Source organism: Macrobrachium nipponense, chromosome 48, assembly GCF_015104395.2.
Source record: "Macrobrachium nipponense isolate FS-2020 chromosome 48, ASM1510439v2, whole genome shotgun sequence".
Lineage (NCBI taxonomy): Eukaryota > Metazoa > Arthropoda > Malacostraca > Decapoda > Palaemonidae > Macrobrachium > Macrobrachium nipponense.
The window spans coordinates 9,449,429-9,458,755 of NC_087223.1; the positions used below are offsets into that span (position 1 = coordinate 9,449,429).

At 33.9% G+C, this 9,327-nt stretch overlaps 1 long non-coding RNA gene across 2 annotated transcripts; it reads right to left on the reverse strand.

Moving 5' to 3' along the window:
• Window positions 1-2,393: 2,393 nt before the first annotated feature.
• LOC135204934 (uncharacterized) lies at window positions 2,394-9,006 on the reverse strand. 2 transcript variants are annotated; one of them, XR_010312377.1, is made up of 3 exons: window positions 8,809-9,006; window positions 7,553-7,692; window positions 2,394-3,153 (listed from the first exon to the last, which is right to left on the reverse strand). It is a non-coding gene; the product is annotated as an uncharacterized LOC135204934 (long non-coding RNA). The 2 variants fall into 2 exon arrangements; XR_010312378.1 differs by having other exon boundaries at window positions 8,799-9,006.
• Window positions 9,007-9,327: the final 321 nt, after the last annotated feature.

Consider the following 9,327-nt stretch of genomic DNA (forward strand, 5'->3'; position numbering starts at 1 on the left):
ATATACTTGAATGTTTTAGAATTCCTGACAAAACTCTCAAAGCATTTAAAACGTTAGTAATATAATTTAGGTGCTGCATTATATTTTAACTTGTGTTTATTCTGTCAGCTATAGAGGACTGACATTATGGAAGGAATAAGGTTTCATAATTCATTCACAAACAGTCCCTATGATCCAGTTTTAGAGAAGTTTTTAACACGGAGCTACGTTTTCCTCTGGTTTGCATTATTTTACAATTGAATCAACTAGCGCCAAGGATTAAAAAAAATAAAAGGTAAAATGGGTACACAATGTTTTTAATAAAGTTCTCACCAAGGTACACATTGTCTTATGTAACCTGATATTTTTTATACCCAGATTTTGTTTCTTGTAATCACTTTTTTCCTCCTAATCTACGGTTTAACTCATAATTTATAATTACCATTCTAGTTCATATACAAAACGTGTTTCTAAAGATGCGTCCCACTGGTCGAACAGTGTCCGACGGCCAAACATTCTTACCAATTAACAATTGTCTGCCGGTCTTTGCTTTGTGAGCAGAGTAAAAACACTGGTATACAACCTCATCTGGTTACCACTGGTTTTTTGCCAATCCATAACTTCCTACGTTCCATCGACAACGCTTCATGACGTCATCCCTGCTTTCGCTCCTTTGTTATGGTAACAATGTTTTTCCGTCGGCTATTGTTCGACCGTGTGGACGCACCTTTAAAATCTTCATGACAGATTTCTCCTAAACTATGCAGCTAAACGAGCTGAACTGAATATCAATCACCAGATCTTGCAGACCACATGGTGCTATGTGATACTGATTACAGATACAGTATGGTCAGAACTACTCGTCGACAGGTTATATTAGATAAATATTCGTTAAAGGGAGCTGCTTACACTTTACGTAGAAGTGTTCTGTATAGGCGAGAATATCGTCAAGTGTTGGATGGGGTTAGGAGGTTAGGCTGGTTAAGGCTTAGGCCCCGTCCACATGGCCGAGCTTTGCTCGACGAACTTTGTTTGATGTGACGTCAGAAGCGGAGAAACTGCGGTAAAGTTCTGACTTTTCCCGCTGTTTCTCCGCTTCTGACGTCACATCGGACAAAGTTCATCGACCAAAGCTCGACCGTGTGGACGGTGCCTTAGTCGCTACTTGGGGGCAGAAAAAAATTATATCGGGTATGGAAAGAGGGATTTGACATGTACACAAGACTGGAGGCGATCCACTCATCAGGTGGAGAGTACGAGGCTTTGAAAATTGAAGGGCTAATTCTTAGTTTATTGCAAGAGCAGGCTGCTAAATGAACCACCCAAACTATGCTAACCGAGAAATTTTATCCAGAGACTATTTTAAACTCCCCATTGAAAACTACCAATATTTCAGCTACATACCAAGAGCTAGTCATAACTAATTACTTACTGTATTATTTTAGTTAATACTGCACCCACTTCAGCTTATAAGGTAATTTCCGTTAACTGCCTTTCCTTCGGCAAATAAGCTTGGTAGCTATTTACTGCGCTGATTACTTAGATCTCTTATACAAAAAAATCTGGGCTGTTCTAATTGCAGAGCGATGATATTCCTCATGAAGTAATCCTCATTTAGTTAAAAAATAAAGTCCCTTAACCCACATATGACTGTAGATACCTTCACATTGTGTTTTACATTGCTAAAAATTAATTAATTTTAGCATAGCCGCTTATTTTATATTTCAGCTACGCAATTTAATTACTTCATACCCAATTAGGAACATCATATACCGGCACTAGACTTGGCATTAAGATTAATCAAAATCAAAAATAATTGAAGACCTTTTATATAAAACTTATTTGAATAATAAACTGCCCACTTAATTCAAATCGCGCTTCCATGAAAGTTCTTTAGTTTCTAATTATTTTAGTTTCTAATTACTATAACAGCTGCAGTAACTGGGAACTTAAGCATTTCCATTAATTTCCTGAACATCACACATTTGCATATAGTATTTACATTAATTTCCTGAATATCACATTTGGATTTAATTTCTATGTTATCTCATAAGGCTCAATGATTCATACTTAATTTTTATCTCAGAATATTCTATATTTGAATCTCAAGTCCTCTATATTTGATGACTAAACCTCTTACTGAGGTTATGATAAATTTGGTTTAGATAAATTTGGTTAGATGCTAAAGTTAAAAATTTACCTCAAAACTAGGTTATTAAAAAGATCTTTAAATTTTATCAGAATAATTTATTTTCGAAATAGTCTGGCTAAAACCGTATAACAACCACTCTCATTCGACGAGCCAGCAAACTTGTATATCTAAGGCCCCGTCCACACAGCCGAGCTTTGCTCGACGAACTTTGTTCGATGTGACGTCAGAAGCGGAGAAACCACGGCTAGGTTCTGACTTTTCTCGCTGTATATCCGCTTCTGACGTCACATCGGACAAAGTTCGTCGACCAAAGCTCGATCGTGTGGACGGGGCCTAAGAGCTTGTTCAAATAAATAGGTGCTAAACTGCATTTATGAGGATTAAAACATTCGGGAAAATTATTTTCAGTATCAAGAATGGAATGGAATGGAATATATATAATTTAGGCTTCAAGCCAAGCACTGGAATCCAGAGTATCAACAATGAATTCACCAACAAATTCCCAGACTCCCATTCGCAAATTTATGACTGAACACTTACCACAACTAAGTCACCCACAGAAAGTTACAAACTAAATTACCTAATATCTGAATAAGTCTCGGTTCTCTAGGGAAAATTGAACAACACCAGGTTTAATACAATTGGGTTCAATAAAAGTCCCGGGTTTTGAATAAAATTAGGTTAAATATAAATCCAGGTTTATGTAATTCCAGGTTTTTTAAAATAAAATTCCAGCTTTAGAGTTACCATAACCTTACCAGAGTTAACTGCTAATTACATCTTCAAGTGTCAGGGGCCTTTATACTAGAATGATTCCAGTTCAGGAATCTACAGATTCTTTATTCCAGTCTCTTCAAGTCTGGAATACGTGTTCATATTTCAGTGATTCCAGTTCAACTTCAGTGATTCCAGTTTAGTACACTAGGGTTTTTCTTATTCTAGTCTCTCCGTTCGTGTTTTAGACATCATTGATTCCAGTTTTGTAATTATTGATTCCTCATTCCAGTCGTTCCAAAGTATTCCTGCAATTAGGAAAAAGGCTGCAGCAAATATTGTATATGAAGATAAAATCTAAAAACATAAGATTTGCTCTGATCAATTAAAAACTTAATAAAACTAGAAGTTAATACGACAATTATGTTTATAAAACTGCAACTATCAGCTCTAGAATTATGAATTAATTATGAATGAACTTATATCTTTACAATAAGGTTTAAGGGAAACTGAACGGTATTCAACATTAATGCACGGCATGGTTAAAATAACATACAGTATTATCAAATTTAATAATTGTCAAATTTAATACTTTAAATTATTTTAAAATTCAATGTTAAATTCAAAATTTTTCATAAAGACCCCATTGAATTTTGTAAGGATAAAGACTAATCTAGAAAAATTCATAACTGAACTTGCAAGCAAACTAAACTACTTTCCTGTAAGAAATTATCAAGCCTACCTCCTTTTCCTGTAAGAAATTACCAAGCCTTCCTTCTTTCCTGTAGAAATTACCAAGCCTTCCTTCTTTTCCTGTAAGAAATTATCAAGCCTACCTTCTTTTCCTGTAAGAAATTACCAAGCCTTCCTTCTTTTCCTGTAAGAAATTATCAAGCCTTCCTTCTTTTCCTGAAAAAAATTATCAAGCCTTCCTTCTTTCCTGTAGAATAAATTATCAAGCCTTCCTTCTTTCCTGTTCAAGAAATTATCAAGCCTTCCTTCTTTTCCTGTAAGAAATTATCAAGCCTTCCTTCTTTTCCTGTAAGAAATTATCAAGCCCTCCTTCTTTTCCTGTAAGAAATTATCAAGCCTTCCTTCTTTTCCTAATGAAGAAATTATCAAGCCTTCCTTCTTCCTGTAAGAAATAATCAAGCCTTTCCTTCTTTTCTGTAAGAAATGATCAAGCCTTCCTACTTTTCATTTAAGACAAATTATCAAGCCTTCCTTCTTTTCCTGTAAGAAATTATCAAGCCTTCCTTCTTTTCATGTAAGAAATTATCAAGCCTTACTTCTTTTCCTGTAAGAAATGATCAAGCCTTCCTTCTTTTCATGTAAGAAATGATCAAGCCTTCCTACTTTTCATGTAAGAAATGATCAAGCCTTCCTACTTTTCATGTAAGAAATGATCAAGCCTTCCTTCTTTTCCTGTAAGAAATAATCAAGCCTTCCTTCTTTTTCATGTAAGAAATTGATACAAGCCTTCCTACTTTTCATGTAAGAAATTATCAAGCCTTCCTTCTTTTCATGTAAGAAATGATCAAGCCTTCCTTCTTTTCATGTAAGAAATGATCAAGCCTTCCTTCTTTTCCTGTAAGAAATTATCAAGCCTTCCTTCTTTTCCTGTAAGAAATGATCAAGCCTTCCTTCTTTTCCTGTAAGAAATTATCAAGCCTTCCTTCTTTTCCTGTAAGAAATTATCAAGCCCTCCTTTTCCTGTAAGAAATAATCAAGCCTTCCTTCTTTTCCTGTAAGAAATGATCAAGCCTTCCTTCTTTCCTGTAAGAAATTATCAAGCCTTCCTTCTTTTCCTGTAAGAAATGATCAAGCCTTCCTTCTTTTCCTGAGAAATGATCAAGTCTTCCTACTTTTCATGTAAGAAATTATCAAGCCTTCCTTCTTTTCCTGTAAGAAATGATCAAGCCTTCCTACTTTTCATGTAAGAAATTATCAAGCCTTCCTTCTTTTCCTGTAAGAAATAATCAAGCCTTCCTTCTTTTCATGTAAGAAATTATCAAGCCTTACTTCTTTTCCTGTAAGAAATGATCAAGCCTTCCTTCTTTTCATGTAAGAAATGATCAAGCCTTCCTACTTTTCATGTAAGAAATGATCAAGCCTTCCTTCTTTTCATGTAAGAAATGATCAAGCCTTCCTTCTTTTCATGTAAGAAATGATCAAGCCTTCCTTCTTTTCCTGTAAGAAATAATCAAGCCTTCCTTCTTTTCATGTAAGAAATTATCAAGCCTTCCTTCTTTTCATGTAAGAAATGATCAAGCCTTCCTTCTTTTCATGTAAGAAATGATCAAGCCTTCCTTCTTTTCCTGTAAGAAATAATCAAGCCTTCCTACTTTTCATGTAAGAAATGATCAAGCCTTCCTACTTTTCATGTAAGAAATGATCAAGCCTTCCTTCTTTTCATGTAAGAAATGATCAAGCCTTCCTTCTTTTCATGTAAGAAATGATCAAGCCTTCCTTCTTTTCCTGTAAGAAATGATCAAGCCTTCCTTCTTTTCATGTAAGAAATGATCAAGCCTTCCTACTTTTCATGTAAGAAATGATCAAGCCTTCCTTCTTTTCCTGTAAGAAATGATCAAGCCTTCCTACTTTTCATGTAAGAAATTATCAAGCCTTCCTTCTTTTCCTGTAAGAAATTATCAAGCCTTCCTTCTTCATGTAAGAAAATTATCAAGCCTTACTTCTTTTCCTGTAAGAAATGATCAAGCCTTCCTTTCTTTTCATGTAAGAAATGATCAAGCCTTCCTACTTTTCATGTAAGAAATGATCAAGCCTTCCTACTTTTCATGTAAGAATGATACAAGCCTTCCTTCTTTTCATGTAAGAAATGATCAAGCCTTCCTTCTTTTCATGTAAGAAATGATCACGCCTACCTTCTTTTAAGATATCATCAAGCCTAATTTCTCTTAAGAAATTATCCAGCCTAATTTCTCTTAAGAAATTATCCAGCCTAATTTCTCTCAAGAAATTATCCAGCCTACTTTCTCTCAAGAAATTATCCAGCCTACTTTCTCTCAAGAAATTATCCAGCCTACTTTCTCTCAAGAAATTATCCAGCCTACTTTCTCTCAAGAAATTATCCAGCCTACTTTCAAGAAATTATCCAGCCTACTTTCTCTCAAGAAATTATCCAGCCTACTTTCTCTCAAGAAATTATCCAGCCTACTTTCTCTCAAGAAATTATCCAGCCTACTTTCTCTCAAGAAATTATCCAGGCTACTTTCTCTCAAGAAATGATCCAGCCTACTTTCTCTCAAGAAATGATCCAGCCTACTTTCTCTCAAGAAATGATCAAGCCTACTTTCTCTCAAGAAATATCAAGCCTACTTTCTCTCAAGAAATTATCAAGCCTACTTTCTCTTTTAATATAAAGATGATCTTATTTTTTTTTATAAACTACGAACAGCCTAATATGGAAACATTATCCTAAGTGGATTTTCAATCTTTGTGATTTAATCACTTTAGTGTAAGTAGCGATTTGGTTGCAATTAGCCCACTTAATTACTTCGTACGGATTCTGGCTAATTAGGTAATCAAGATCCCCAGTTTAATTTTCGTTACGTTCGATGCCTAAAACTGCCTAGGAAATCCAAACCGCTACTAGAAAATAGCACTTTACTCTTTAAACAAATTTACTGTAGGACTGCCCTGTTTATTCTAATAAATTTACTGGAAAGTTGTAATTTTTATTCAAATAAATTAACTGAAAAAGGAATTCTTTATTCTAATTAATAGCTATTAACTATAAATTCTAAATTCCAAGCATACGAACAGAATCCTGCTTTAGTTCTTAAAACTATAACCTGACAAACTTAATTGTGGCTCTAATATTACTTTCGAAATTCCCAGTCCCCATTTTAAATGGTGAAAAAATCCTTTAAGGCCTCCTGTATTTCTGGTTTTGAAATACACAACTATCCTAAATTTATCAAATCTTATTAACTCTTAATATAAATACCAAGTCAATTTTTAATACTCCACAGCCTGGAGATAAAGATTATATTTCACCCGACAAAAATATAATCAATCAAGTTTTTATTTTAACATCTATTAAATTAATATTCTAAGTAACCTCAATTTCATAACTTTGTAGTAAAATGGTTAGGATCCACTCACTAACTTAAAACTTTTAAATTTTTACTGTTTCTACAAATTAAAAGTTAGCCTAGATTTAAACTTTCTCAAGGAATAAGAATCCAAATTTTAGTGATAAATATCTAAAAATTGAAGTAAAACTATTACACTCTCAAAGAACAAAATCCAAATTCTAGTGATAAATATCCAGAAATTAAATTAGAACTAAATTTACACTTTCATACACTTTTTCAAAGAAAAAGTAAAATCTAGTGATAAGTATAAAAATTTAATGATAGATATCTAAAACTAAAACTAAGAAACTAGTTTTAAGGTCTAAGGCCGAAACAGCTTATCACCGATACCCTAACACCATAATTACCAATAACAAAACTCAGTCTGTAGTCTGGCCCTATTACAAACTAACCAAATAAAAGTAGAAGGATAAACTACCACCAAGTAGAAATTTTAAAGAAAACCCAAATGAACTTCCATAGCGGGCCAGAAAAGCCTAATATGCAAGTCATTTGGGGGGTACCCCACCCCTTCAGGGAAGGCGGTGGGGTGTAAGGAATAACGGTCAGTTATTTATATAGATGTGAAGTTCCAGAGCTCACTCACCTAATGCGGAACTTTGAAGTTTTAATACCTTGGTGAAATAATTTTCATGATATTAAGGTGGAGTGCTTCAAGGATTGCTTGGTAGCATGAGACGCCCAGTCCAGTCGCGCGAAACTGTTAAGTGTCAGCAAGACCAACTCCTGGAAAGTTTCGAGTTTATAAAGATCCATAACTAAAAGTGGACAAATGTTATGACCCTTAAAAAATTAGAATAAGCTTAAAAATCACATGATATTTTCAAAGCCATTCTAGTTACAAGATATTAAAGACCAGAGACTATTACCAATTATTCAAACTTTAATTTGCGCTAGGTAAACTTGGAACTTTTAATGTATAGTAACTAAACATACTAAGAAAGGGACTAATAACTAAAAAGGTTTATCATATATGAAACAAGTTTTGAATTACATAAGGCAGCTAAAACCTACTAGTTTATAGTCTAGTATTTTGACAAGCCAATGCACGGCAACTAAGAACTAAAGTTCGTCACGTTATCAATACTACACCATAGGTTTAGGAAAATTATAAATCCTATAGTAAAATACTAGACAATTTAAAACAAGGAGGCTAATCACTAATCTAACGTTGACTAAAACTTTCAATATCACCCAACTAAAAAAATAATTTTTACCAAACATATGTAAAATAATAGGTAAGAAGCTATTCTGCAATCAGTAATTCAAGCATATCAGAAAACTCTTCACAATCATTTGCCGAAACTATTCTCAAATCATTTAACTTAATTGTAGGTAGACCGAAAAATCTATAGTAGTTCCTATGCAATACATAGCACGAACTTAGGAACACCACATTCCACCAATTTTAGCAAACATCCAAACATTATGCTAAACTAAATATCCAAACTTTAATTTTAATCTTATACGATAACGTAACAACTTTATAAACAGTAACCACTTCACGACTGACAAATTCAAATTGTCAAGTCTAAAGAATGAAAACAATTATATTCACAGACTAAAGTCTAAAAGAACGAAAGTCTTGGTAATTCTATTCACAGAGTGAAACCTAAAAGAACGAAAGCCATGGTAATTATATTCACAGAGTGAAACCTAAAAGAACGAAAGCTTTCGTTCTTTTAGACTTTAGTCTAAAAGAACGAAAGCCTTGGTAATTATATTCACAGAGTGAAACCTAAAAGAACGAAAGCCTTGGTAATTATATTCACAGAGTGAAACCTAAAAGAACGAATGCCGTTTCAAATCTGACCACAACACACAGCACTGACCTAGACTCACTTTAAGTTTCCCTCGTCTCTCCATGTCGTAATTTATGCCAAGAGACTAAGACACGACGGAATAATCAGAAAAACACTCAAATTCAAACCCCACGCTAATTAACAACCTCGGATTAGCGAATCAACAAGAGCATCACGGCAACTACAAAAAGCAGCTACAAATCACGCAGTTTCACTCGACTAAAAGCGGGTCGGTCGCGTTCAATGACCAGAGAAACTGGCCGCGTTCAGATGTCACGTTCGACATTTTCAGCCAAGGATGATTTACACATGGAGTGAACGTAACCCACGTCTCTTTTGGAAGTAGTCGATAGCAAAAAAAAAAAAAAAAAAAAAAAACTATTAACATTTATTTATGAAAATGATTGAAATTCTTAAAATTTTTGATTACTCTAATAAAAAGCAATGATTTGAATTGTCATAAATTAATAATCAACACATAACGCGTAACTTGGATCACATATATTGAGATAATAGCTTCTTATTACCGTAATTTGTTAATAAAACGACTTACTATGAG